A 14,245-nucleotide genomic window follows, 5' to 3' on the forward strand; every position below is an offset into this window, starting at 1 on the left:
TCTTTAATACCCATCACCAGGCTAACCCATGCCCCCACCCCCTCCCCTCTAGAACTCTCAGTTTGTTTCTCAGAGTCTATAGTCTCTCATGGTTCGTCTCCCGCTCCAATTTCCCCCCCTTCATTTTTCCCTTCCTATTATCTTCTTTTTTTTAACATTTAATGTATTATTTGTTTCAGAGGTACAGATCTGTGATTCAACAGTCTTACACAATTCACAGCACTCACCATAGCACATACCCTCCTCAATGTCTATCACCCAGCCACCCCATCACTCCCACCCCCCACAACTCCAGCCTTGGTGTCCATCATACCCTCATTAAAAAAAAAGGGGGATTTTTCTATTTTAAAAACCACAAAAAAAAATCAATCAACATATATCTTAGAAATCCTTCTAACAGTCCCTGTACCCAATAGCCCTGGTGGCTGTCTGGTGCCTTTTTCTTCTTTGCTCAGCCTGCAGCTCATTTAAGCATCAATGGAGATGACTCGTGCTCTAGTTCTTAAAATCAAACTTGTTCCACCAAACCCAAAACGCTGTATTTATCCAAAGTGTAGAAACATGCTCTCACCACCCATCCACCAAAATACCTCCCATTCAGATCAACAGAGCGTTAATGGCTGATTCAACCCTCCCAATTTCCAAATATTCATACTGCTTCCTCATCAGGACAGCAACCCTCAATTTTCCACTCACAGACAGAGAATCCCATTCACAGTGGGCTTACCAATCCACAGGTCTGACAGAGCACTCCTATCATGGGCATTTTTTAAAAGCTGATCAGGGGTTCCAGGTATGTACACCTTGACTGGTGGGATCCCCTGATTCAAGCACTGCATTTTGCTAATGGGGAAACCAGGCCCACAATGTTAAAGGATTTGCCCAAAGTCCAGTTAAAAGATTTGCTCAAAGGAAGCCTCATCATCCTCCAACACAACACGGATGCTCAAACAGCTGTCATATTTCCTCTAGGTCTAGAGGAAGGAAATCACCTCCAATTTTTTAATCCTTCTTAGGGAAACAATCACTTAGCTCTCATTGGTAACAACAAATTCCTTCCCTACCAAAGAAGACTTAATGTCAGAGAGGGCTCAGGCTCAGAGAGCTTGGCTCTGAACAGGTGGAAGGAAGGCTCTTCCAGGCAGCCTGAGCAAAGGGTATGAAGGTGGGACCTCCTGAGATCCATAACAAGATATGGAGTAAGAAGTTCCATAGGCTGAAGCATAAGGCAGATGAAAAAGAATGGTGAAAAGCAGATTTAAACACTTGGTATCCTTACAACTATTCTTCCAAAGTAATTAATCTCCAATTATATTAATACATACATAGAGATATAAGTCCCATCATGTGTAATTCCATATTATTGTAGCTTCAAGAAGTCTCTACCCTAAGAACATTGGGGGAAGTCAAATTTTCCTAATTATAGGAGGGAGATTTCATACAAAGAAGAATTTCCCAACCATTGGGGCTTTTTATAAAAGGCATGACTTCCAACAAAGTAATGAGCTCCCCACTCCTCAGTGCATTTGAGTGGGGGCTGGAAGACTGCCTGCTTGGAAGGTCAGAGGGATTTCTGCCTTGATGGGAAGCTGGTGGAAGGACATTTAAGGAGTCTTCCAAGCATAACAGGTCACGGTCTTTTGGGTAAGAACTAAGGATCCACCTGGGTTTAACCCCAGTTCTGCTCCTTACCAGCTGGATGACCTGGGCGAAACAGTTAACATCTCTGTGCTCCAGTTTCCTCAATGGAAAATGAGGATATAAATACTAGTGCCTTCTTCAAGGGTTACTGTGAGAATTAAATGATTAAATTAAATGAGTATCATCAGGGTCTAAGACATAATCAATGCTTGATAAATGTTCATGGTTGTTCTTGTTATGACATTGTTATTATTATTGTGCATTCTATGTTCTTAACCTCTTTCACTCTCCAGCATCACAGGATGCTTTGAAAGTAGATGCCACCACAGTGGCTATACAACACAACATGACATCCTTCCAAGTTCAGACCATGCACAAAATACCCAGTTTCCTTCTGATGGCTCACTTTTTTCTCTTTCTTTATTTTTATCAAAATGAAGCATAAGGCAGATGAAAAAGAATGATGAGACTCAGATTTGAACAACTGACATCTTTATAACCATTCTTCAGATATAATTAATCAATAATTACTTTAATTACATTAATACATATACAGAAATGTAAGTCCCATCATTACTTCTATCTTATTAGCTAGAATTCAAACGTTTTTCCACCCTCAACCCCCAGAAAAGCACTTCTGGTGGGGAGAGTGGAAAGTCAGATTGGGGACCTTCCTGCATTTCCACCCCAGCTCCCCAGTGTTGCATTTTTTCAGAAAAGTTTACCTTGAACTTCCATGATCCTCCTTCCACCCCCCTACAAATTTACACACAGAGCACCTTTGTGAGGCTGAGACATGGACAGAGCACAGAGAAGTTCTGTCAAGCCAAACAAGTTGATTCATGAGCAAAAATCCCCCAACTGCATTCACAGATTACACTGGAAACCTATCAGCTGCTTCTGGTTGAAAATTCCACTGAAACACTTCACAGGGCGCCTGTGCCTTCAGTACATATAGTTCCCAGCACTTGCACAATAGTCTACACGTGCAAACACACACGCTCGGTGGTACATAAGTGGCGTGTGGCCTCAAGATGTCTTTGTCATCTGACAGCCAATGGTTTCCTACATATTTTCTGTGAAAACACATCCCTGTCTACTAACATGCTGCAGCCCAAAAAGTTTAACAAGTTTTGGGTGGTGGGGCACTTGGATTTTGAACTTTACAACACTAGACACTTGAGTCTAGCAATGGGGAGTTCTTTATTTTTTCTCAGCCATTTATGTCGATATGCCTTTTATGAAGAGTTTCAATGCTTGGTAAGGAACAGTTATAGATCTGCACTATACTATATGATAGCCACTAGCTACTTGCTTTTGACACTTGAAATGTGACTGATCCAAATTAAGACGTGCTACAGTATAAGACCCACACCAAATTTCTAAGATTTAGTATCAAAAACAGTCAAATAACTCACTAATATCTGTGTGTGTGTGTGTGTGTGTGTGTGTGTGTGTGTGTGTGACAGTAGTAAATTAGCTATATTGGATTAAATAAAATTTATTATTAAAATTTCACTTGTTTTCTTTTCCTTTTTCAGTGTGACCACTAGAAAAATTCAAATTACACATATGGCTCACATTATATCTTGATTGTTTAGTGTTGACCACAAGTATTTATTAAAATCAGAATCTCATAGAGGATCCCCAGGAATCTGCATGGTTAATACACACCCAGGTGATTAAGATTATTGCCATCTGTGGACCCCTGAAGTAGCAGACAGTGACTTGAACCATGAGTCAGAACACCTGGATTCTGCACTTCATTCAAGTTCCTTCTCCTTCCTGGGGCTTGGTCTCTTCATCAACAGAAGAAAGGTCTTAGATTAGACCTAGAAAGGCATACAGCTTAAGGCTTCCATTCCCATTACCCACTGACTGTATGTCCATCAACGCATGAACCCAGGCCAACAGAGATCCCAGAGACAGACTGGACCCAAATGGATAATAAATGCAAGCCATTGTGACCCTAGAGAAGCATTTATGGTCTTCAACCACAGGTACTCCTGAGAAGTCAGGGAGAAAGGGTTCCCTTGGGGCTTCCCAGAGAAGTGCAGCCAACTTTGGCTGAACCAAATAGAACCTCATTTATATCAACATCATCATCACCACTAACTGACCAGGGATCCATGGCACTGTAAAGTGTGTGTGCGTGCACACACACACACACACACTCACGCAAATCCTGGAGCAGATTCATATCCCTAGGATGCCCTAAAAGTGGCCAACATTCCAGGACCAACCTGGGGCAGAAGTTAGCCCGCCCTCAGTGAAGGCTACTTGATGCAACCTACCAACCTATTCAACAGAAGAATCCTTTTTCAGACAGGAAGTGGGAAACCAACTTTTTTTTTTAACCTTATGGAACTATCACTTTCACCTTTCCAAGGGGGCATGACAAAAGTTGTTAAACCAGCATTCAGAACCTTTGAAAGGCATCTTCCTAATGGAAAAAGGTTTTCCAGTGGGGAAAAATTGCTTTGTTCAAAATATTTCTAAAAGTAACCAGTGAAATAAGTTTAGAAAAAAAATGTCTAGGAGGAGGAAAGATAGGAAGCAGAGAAGAAAGTGGGTAAAATCCACCCCAATCTAAACCCCAAGTGCACTTAGGGCAAGGATGTGGGACAGTCTCTGATTCCTGGCTACCAGAGGGCACCAATAGATGGACGTTAGATTTCAGATGGTATTATTTCAAACAAATGTTTGTTGACTGGTGTGTGAGGACAAAATTCACAAGACTGCCTAAAAGGAAAAGATCCTGGCCCCAACCTTTTCCTTAATCAATGTAAAAATCTCCAGATTCCCCATCATTTTATTGACAGAATAAAGACAGTAGTAAAGACCAGCAACAAGCTGGTCACTCTGCAGCTACTTGGTTATCAGTGCAAGTGTCTTCTATGGCCCAGAATACGCTGTGCCCATGAAAAGGGCTTTTTCTCCACTAAATAATAATTATCCATGACAGAGGGCTGAGATACCAGACACCATGCTGAATGTAGAACCCTTGTGGAAGAGACCAATCCCTATGTCTTGCTTCACTAAAGACTCCCGTTTTTAACCTCAGACCTTCCAAGGTTATATTTTCACGTTAGTTTGATTTTCAGGCTTGACCAAAATGTCGACTTCTGACCAAGCTCATGAAACTGGGGTTGGCCTGTCCCACAAGGACTTTACCATCCCAGCTGGACAATTCCTGCCAGCAGGTAAGAGGAGGAAGACAAACAAACTTATAAGAAGTGTAATAAACAGAACTTGGACCCGAATTATGAGCTAATGCCATGAATAAACACACAGAGATTCCAGGTAAACTAATTCTGTTTACAATAGAACAGGGCGTTCTTTCCTGGGACTTCTCCTCCTCACTTATCTGATTAGTAGCTCCACATTCATGTGATCTCCTTCTCAAAAGTTTTCCACCACCACATGTGCAGGTAATAGTACTTTGCACAGAAGTTGAGCTTAGTTAAACAGAAGCAGGATGGTCCAGACAATCAGCTACATACACTGCCAAACAAAACCTCTAGTACCATTACTAACTGCTATGGCCATCTCACTATATGACCTCACCTCTTCCTCCAAACAGAAATCAATTAATAGTATCCTTTTTGGTATCCTTGGATGCCAGCACTGAGAGGGACATCTGGGTATGACTTAAGTATTGGGGGTTAGAGATGCTGGATCACCAGGAACCCATGTTAATGAGCAACCGAGGGGCTTCTTGGCAAAAGACAGCCCAACAAGCAACCCTTAGTCATCATCAGTGAGAAATTACTGCAAGCAGACCTTGGTACCCAGTCTGAACCCAACCCAGCCCAGCCCAGCCTGCCATGTACGGAGACTGTAATGGAAATAAGGGCTGTCTTTCACTAAAGATTTCAAAGGCATTAAGGTAAGGGCAGCACTGCTTCAGTTACCTTCCATGAAGTACAAGACTAAGTAAAAAGAGAAATTCTCTCCACAGCAGACCACAGAGCTGTGGCCCAGAAGGGCTCACCACATCATCAGCTCAGCCAGAAAAGATGGCACCCGAGAGAGTGGACCTGGAAGGGGAGGCAGCCCTCACTCCTAGAGGTACAGAGGCTCTTCAGAGGTCTTGGGTGGCAATGGAGGCAGCTGCTCAGCATCAAACAATAAAATAGCAACTGCTACATGGTAACCAAGCTCATGAGTAACTAGGAGAAAGGTTTCTGAAGGCTGAGCTCCCATAAAAGCAAGAAAAATATGAGTTGTCTATACTAATGTGAACCTCTTTTAAACTTCACAAGTTCTATGATCTTAACTACAGTTTACAAATTCAAACCTTTTCTGATATGCAGAAATTGTAGACACACTGAAGGGCTACAGATTCCTCCAAAGGGTGTCCCAGAGTCCCTCAGAGGGCTCAGTCAGTTAAGCGTCTGCCTTCGGCTCAGGTCATGATCCCAGAGTCCTGGGATCAAACCCCATGTCAGGCTCCTTGCTCAGCAGGGAGCCTACTTCTCCCTCTGCCTCTGACTGCCGCTTCCCCTGCTTGTGCTCTCCCTCTCTCTGTCAAATAAATAAATAAAATCTTAAAAAAAAAAAAGTATCTTATAAAAAAAGTAGCTACTGCTATTAACCAGCCAATTCTAACCAGCTTCCCTTATACATAAAGAAAGCATAAAAACAAATCAGAGATTGAGCCCACTAATGGAAAGGTCAAGAACGGTATTTGTGAAGTCCTAGAATTTGAGAGATAAAATCTCACAGATTACATGGTCCAACTCCATTATTTTTGGACATAGAAATGACACTGTTAGGTGTCAAATTAAGGCTACACAGGTAATGAGGAACAGAAAAGAACCAAATTCCATGCTTGGCTACTGTTGTGGGTTGAATTGTGTTCCCCCAATATAAGATATGCCAGAGTCCTAACTCCCAGTACCTGCCAATGTGGCCTTATTTAGAGCAGGAGTCTTAACAGAGTTAATCAAGTTGAAATGAGGTCATTAGGGTGGACTCTAATCCAATATGACTGGTGTCCTTATTTAAAAAAAGGAAATGTGGACACAGACACACACACAGGGAAAGCACCAATGGGAGGCTGGAGTTATGCCACTACAAGCCTGCATAACTACCAGAAGCTGGGAGAGAAACCTGGAACAGGTCCTTCCCTGGAGATGTCAGAGGAACAATACCCTATAAACACCTTGATCTTGGACTTCTGGCCTCCTGAACTGTGAGACAATAAATTTATATTGTTTAAGACACTCTGTTTTTGGTTTTTTGCTTAGGCAGCCTTAGTAAACTAGCACAACTTCTTCCCAATATACCACGCCAATACACGAGTAGTTTTTAAATCCTGTTCCATAAGGCCCTAGGGCTCCTGGAAAACAGTGATGTGCTGATAAACGTTTGATAAGTGGGCCTCAGGAGGAGGTGAGGGGGACCTGATATGTACTATTTACTAATTTCCATGGTGTAAATACTCCCACCATTGGTACAATTTCAAACTACCAATGTGTAGTCAGCAAATGCAAAGCTGGGAAGAGCTGCACACCATCAGCTCTCCTGAGCCGGTTTGAGCCCCTGGGAGGCACCTCGGGGGCTGCCATAGATAAGCAGAAGACCAAACAAGTAGGACTCCAGTATCACCACTAGCCCAAAATAAGCACTGCATATCTGGGAGTAACGCTACTCAAAAAAATGCATGAAACCACTGCAATAGACCATGACCCTGAGAAGGATATATCCACCTCTTTTTTTCAACCTGTAGTTCCAGTTAAGTATCTATAGCCTGCATTGACCTCTGGAGCCCTGGATAAGTGTCTATGAAGATCTAACAGATCTAACAGCTTCAGAGTTTACCCCAAGGGGCTCTTTGCTAGATGTCACCCTCTTTATTCCTGGCCTCTACTTCATATCCATTAGAGGTCACGCAGCTTTTCACTGACCTAGAGATGAATTTCAAAAAGAATATCTCTCTTTCATATTCAGCAAAGGGCCAAATTCTTTACCAAAAAAAAAAAAAAATCTCTTTGGGAAAAAAAATTCCAGAAGAATCTACTCACAGATTCTGAGTCCTTAATCCAATTATCCAATGTGACACAGAGCTGAGACACCATAAGGTTTCCTTTTACTGGGCCTGTTCTCCAGGTTGACGCTTCTGAATTATAACACTGATGTCTCAGGACTTCACATACCAGTTCAACCCACAGGACTCAGTGTTTATGATGATTTCATTTAAGTTTCTTTGCCAAGATGACATATTTATCCCACAGTTCAACTATTTCTTTTTTTTAAAGATTATTTATTTGAGAGAGAGAGAGGCTGAGGGAGAGGGAGAGAGAGAATCCTTAAGCAGATTCTTCGCTGAGCACAGAGCCTGACACGGGCTCAATCCCAGGACCCTGAGATCATGACCTGAACCAAAAGCAATCCCAACTTAACCAACTGAGCCACCCAGGCGTCCCTCAACTATTTCTAATAGAGAAAATGTATAGATAGACTAAACACAGCAAACAATAATGGTGGAAGAGAGAGGGGGTAATATAGTGGTTCTCAACTGGGGGCGATTTGCTTCCCAGGAGACATTTGGTAATGTTTAGAGATATTTTTGGTTGCAACAACTGGGAAGGGGGTTGCTATTGGCATATGGTGAGTAGAGGCCAGGGGTGCTGTTAAACATCTTACAAGGCACAGGAAAGCTTCCCATGATAAAGAATTATCCAGTCTAAATGTCAACAGTGGGAGGTTAAGCACCCCTGGATTGGGGAAATGGATGGCCCAGAACACAATGGGATAAATTTGGTTATGGTCCCATCATGGGTCTAAAGGGCCGGCCAACAGGATAGTCTCAGGATAATGGCATATCTTGTATATTGACACTCAAAGAAGAGCCTCTGAACAACAAAATCATTTTCAATAATAGTATGAAATAGTTAATGAAATTAATTAATGAAGTAATAAATAACAGACACTATTCCTTTGACTCATTCTTTGAGTTTAAGACAAACAAAATGCTTTAAAAAATAAGAAATTTTCATTTTAAAGATTTTATCTAAATTCAGGAAAATATTTCACTCATGAACTAAAAGTTGCACTTATCAATCAAAAACATTTTCACCTTGCAACTCTCATTTTCAATTTTAAACACAAAAGTTCTGAGCAGTCATGCAGAATAACAGAATTAGAGGAACTCACATTTCATTTCTTCATCTTTGTAGTCAGGGTACTAACAATGTTTATTTCCAATCTACTGTTTAAAAGGCAAGAACATGTAGTGTTGTAGCATTGGAGGCACAAACTGTAAAAAAAAAAAAAGAGAGCAAATCGTTCTGAATCTTTTTAAATTTAATCTTAAAAAGAGTGTAGCTGAGTCTCCATGTTTGGGGCTCAATTAATTTCCACAGAGAATAGAGTCTACCTATGAGTCAGGCTTGAAGTCAAATCCCATCACTCACTTCCACCATATTCTAATGGTCACACAGGCCAGCCCCTTCAGTGTGGGAAAGGCCTACACCAGGACGTGAATTAGTGAGAAGGTGAGGATCACGGAAGGCCACATTGGAGGCTGGCTACCACATTTGGCAATTCATTGTTAGGTGTCAGTTTTGCTTGGCAGGGACCCCACTACACAACAACAAGAGAAGTCTTTCTTTTTCTGCCTCAATGCAGGGCATCAATACTGTGTTAAGAGGACTTTCTTACTATAGCAGTGAATGTTTTCAGTGTCCTGTTCATATTCCTGTTGTTTCACTAATGGCCAGCTCTCATCTTACAAGACAGCAAGCTGACTTGGCAAGCAGACCAAACACGGTGATTATGAACATGGTAGTATGACCATCATTGACAGTCCACATAGCAAGAAATAGGAGCAGTGGCCAGTCTGAGTTGGAGTAAACACTTAGAAGGAAGTGTTATTTTGATAAATGACCAAGACTCCTCAAACCTCCAATTCACTGCCTGAAGTCACTCAGGAGGACATTATGCCACATCTCCTGTGACAAGGCCACTCACTGGCTCCGTGAATTCTCCCTCTGCACCCACGCTCAGGAGGTTCTTAAATACTTGCTGAATAGGCAATACCATCAACAGATTTATAGTCATTTGACATTTTCATCCTAAATTTTGCCACCAAAAATACCAAAACATTCACTCAATCAAATACTACGTAATTTCAAAAATTATATTGGTAAGATTATATAACATGAGGAGATCACTGTGACAAAGCAGAAAATCAAAAACTGTGTTGATAGTATTTTATAAACTTTGAAAAAAAAAAACCAGCTATTGTAGAAAACATTGTTTGGAAGAATATATAGTAATTATACATAATGGTTGTGTTTTAGTGTTAGGACAAAATTGATATATTTTCCTTTTTTTACTTTTTTATATTTCTATTTTTTCCATAAGGTTTCCAACAGTATTATTTGACAGGGAGGGGTCTTTAATTAACACTGTACAGCTAAGTAACATAAGAAGTAAAACAGCATAGTAGAAAGAGTGCTGGCCTGGGAAAGAGAATATCTGTGTTCTAGTACTGTTGTGCTGCTAATGTGAAATATGAAATCTTTCCACTTCTCAACTTCTTTATCTGCAAAAGGGGGAAATAGGGAGTACTAATCACTTCATGGGTGTGTCATGTGAATCAAATGAGATGCCAAACATAGCAAATATGTTATCATTCTTATTTTTCATTTCTCTGCTTTGTTCTAGCAATTCAGGTAGGACGGTTCATGTGATTGATTAAAAAGAGACCACTTTCAGAGTTGCTTTCATTATAAATAGTAAACTAACCAATAAAAATATAGTTCCAAAAGTACTATATTTTTATTGTTTAGTTTGAGAGATTACAGCTAGAACATTTCTTTTTGAAGTTGAATATATTCTTGAAGAGTGTTTTCCAACCACCATGCCTTCCAGAAACACCAGCACTAGCTCTGGCACATCTGGGTGCGTTGATGTGTCAGATATACCACTTAGGTGAGAGCACCCCACAGTAAACTACAGCTTGAGACCCAGCAATATGCACCAAAATGGACAACAGACTGTATAGAGAAAACTCCAAAAGAACCAGGAACCCATCTCTCTCTCCTCATTTGATCTACTTGTGTTTGTGTGTGCATGTGCGCACACACATATTCCACAGGTTGCTTTAGGAAAACTGGACCACCAACAACTCAGAGCCAGTGGGCTGAACTTCCTGCTGCAGAGAAACAACTCTGATGTGTAGGTTTCCTGTTTTCCCACAAGGAAAGGATGAAGATGGCAAGATTCAGGGATGTATTAATAGGATGCTGTCATCTAAAGGAGGTGCCTGGGTGGCTCGGTTGGTTGAACATCGGACTCTTGATCTCAGCTCAGGTCTAGATCTGAGGGGGCTGAGTTCAAGACCCAGGTTAGGCTCCATGCTGGGTGTGGAACCTATTTTAAAAAATAATAATGAAAGATGCTGAATTCTAAGAAACTGAGGGTTGCTGGAGGTGAGGTGAGTTGGGGGGAGGGATAACTAGGTGATGCGCATTAAGGAGGGCACTTGATGGAATGAGCACTGCATGTTATATGCAACTGATAAATCATTAAATTCTACCCCTGAAACTAATAATACAGTATATGTTAACTAAATTGAATTTAAATAAAGAATAAAAATAATAATAATAAAAATGTAAAAATAAAGGAGCTGAAGGAATCCACTGAGAGAGAATCCAGGGTTTCCTGTCTGGGGGAATGGAAGAATAACATGGGGAATGTAATAGTTAGAAAGAAGAACTGTAGGCACTAGGAGCCACTCACATCCCCTCCACCCCAGTTCTAACATAATACAAAACCAAGTGCCCCTGAGGCAGGGACCATAGAACAGCATGCAACAGCAAAGGAGTAAAGGGACATCCTAGAAGACACAGTGAGGCCCCAAGATGGGAGGAGAGGGAGGGATGCTCAGGAAAAATCAGCAAAGATGGTCAGTCATGGATGCCAAGGGAAGGATAAGGAGCAAAAATTCCCAACAAACATGAGGCAGCAGGGCAATTTAAGAAAGAATGGGTGGCAAACTCAAAATGGATGAAAGACCTCAATGTGAGACAGGAATCCATCAAAATCCTAGAGGAGAACATAACCAGTAACCTCTTCAACATCGGCCACAGCAACTTCTTTCAAGACACGTCTCCAAAGGCAAGGGAAACAAAAACGAAAATGAACTTTTGGGACTTCATCAAGATAAAAAGCTTCTGCACAGCAAAGGAAACAGTCAACAAAACAAAGGGGCAACCCACGGAATGGGAGAAGATATTTGCAAATGACACTACAGACAAAGAGCTGATATCCAAGTTCTATAAAGAACTTCTCAAACTCAACACCCAAAAAACAAATAATCAAGTCAAAAAATAGGCAGAAGACATGAACAGACACTTCTCCAAAAAAGACATACAAATGGCTAACAGACACATGAAAAAATGTTCATCATCATTAGCCATCAGGGAAATTCAAATCAAAACCACAATGAGATACCACCTTACACCAGTTAGAATGGCAAAAATTGACAAGGCAAGAAACAACAAATGTTGGAGAGGTTGTGGAAAAAGGGGAACCCTCTTACACTGTTGGTGGGAATGCAAGTTGGTACAGCCACTTTGGAAAACAGTATGGAGGTTCCTCAAAAAGTTAAAAATAGAGCTACCCTATGACCCAGCAATTGCACTACTGGGTATTTACCCCAAAGACACAGATGTAGTGAAAAGAAGGGCCATATGCACCCCAATGTTCATAGCAGCAATGTCCTCAATAGCCAAACTGTGGAAAGAGCTGAGATGCCCTTCAACAGATGAATGGATAAAGAAGATGTGGTCCATATATACAATGGAATATTACTCAGCCATCAGAAAGGATGAATACCCAACTTTTACATCAACATGGATGGGACTGGAGGAGATTATGCTAAGTGAAATAAGTCAAGCAGAGAAAGTCAATTATCATATGGTTTCACTTATTTGTGGAACATAAGGAATAGCATGGAGGACATTAGGAGAAGAAAGGGAAAAATGAAGGGGGGGATTGGAGGGGTAGAGGAACCATGAGAGACTATGGACTCCGAGAAACAAACTGAGGGTTTTAGAGGGGAGGGGGTGGGGGGATGGGTTAGCCCAGTGATGGGTATTAAGGAGGGCACATATTGCATGGAGCACTGGGTGTTATATGCAAACAATGAATCATGGAACACTACATCAAAAATTAATGATGTACTGTATGGTGACTAACATAACATAATAAAAAAGAAAAAAAAGAAAGAATGGGTGGTAAACTGTGCCAAAGTTGGCAGGAGATTAAATAAGAGGGAAGGAGGACTGAGATGCAGCCAATGGTTTGTCAATAGGTAACCACTGAGATCTTGGGGGGCATGTTTGTAACAGAGTGGTGGCAACAGGAGCAATAACCAGGTGCAGACAATCTCCAGTAATCACGCCTCATGGTGCCTCTAAGCATGCACCAGTAAAAAGAGACCACAATGGAGGAGGCAGATTCACAAAACTGGGAAGGAGAAATTATATGGTAGGAAAATTTGAATACAAATAAGGGTGAGATTAGGGGATAGGAAATGTTTGGGTGTTGGGTGGTTTACCACAGTAGGATGGAAGAGATGTAGAGGGACCCAACCTGGAACTTGAAGGACTCACGGGGGTGGGGTAGGATATATGAGAGCTGGGCACAGACCCAGCTCAGAATCCAGTTCAGCAAGCAGGGCCCAATGTCCACAGGGGTTGGCAACAACCAACCAAGTGTCATCCAGGAAGGCAGACAGCATGGGATGGGGCGAGAGAAGGGAGCACATCTGTCAACATGGTGAGCCATGAAGTTTCCAACAAGTAAACTGAACCAGGAGCAGGAAGGAAGCAGAAGCAGGAACTGTTCTAGGAAAGAGGCAGAAAGACAGCCAAGAAGCATCAGAGAAGAAGGGCAGAGAATTGGGCTCCCACCAATGGACCATGGCTCAGAGGCAAGACTCCAGCCCCTGGGGAGGACTGACAAGGGTAAACAGAAGGGAGAGGCCGATCCAAACACAAGTGGGAGACTGAGTACTGGGCAGGCTCCCAAGAGAGGGATCAGGTTCCTGAGAGGGCATGGCAGCCAGTGGCAGTCTTGGGGACAAAGCAGACCTAAGAGCCTGGAGAGTGACTGGCTGCATCCAGAGTGCGGGGCCAGAACCCTGAGCTCCTTCCCCTATGAGCACAGAAAGACCAGGAAGCTTGGTTGAGCATCCCTCTTTGGTTCAAAGGATCCCAGCAGAAGAGGACCACTGAGGCAGAGAATCAGCAGGGGCCAGAGACGGGGTGTGTTAACATAAAGTGCAGCTCGTCTTAGAAACATAAGCAGAAAAGGAAGCACTCAGGATAAGGGAGAGCTCAGGAACAGTCTCAAAGAGTATTCCGTGGAGAGGACACCCAGGAAGAAGTGGAAAGGGATAAAATTCCCAAGGAATGCTTGGACTTGCTCCCCCCAGGCCTAACTAATCATGGACCCAGAGCTGTTGCAGAAAACTTATTCATCAAATTAGATGCACCCCCAAAACACACCAAATCAGAGGATTCGAGACTGATCTGCTGTGAGATCCAAGGAAGAATCTGACTTCAAGGATTGGTAGATACCCATG

At 42.1% G+C, this 14,245-nt stretch overlaps 1 long non-coding RNA gene across 1 annotated transcript in view; it reads right to left on the minus strand.

Moving 5' to 3' along the window:
• Positions 1-14,245, minus strand: part of LOC116627239 — a 42,554-nt gene that overhangs the window by 10,640 nt on the left and 17,669 nt on the right. Inside the window, exon 2 of the long non-coding RNA XR_004298455.1 lies at positions 8,803-8,905. This is a non-coding gene — a long non-coding RNA (uncharacterized LOC116627239). The remainder of the gene's footprint in view (positions 1-8,802; positions 8,906-14,245) is intronic.

The sequence above is a fragment of the Phoca vitulina genome, unplaced genomic scaffold (genome assembly GCF_004348235.1).
Source record: "Phoca vitulina isolate PV1807 unplaced genomic scaffold, GSC_HSeal_1.0 scaffold95, whole genome shotgun sequence".
Taxonomy (NCBI): Eukaryota; Metazoa; Chordata; class Mammalia; order Carnivora; family Phocidae; genus Phoca; species Phoca vitulina.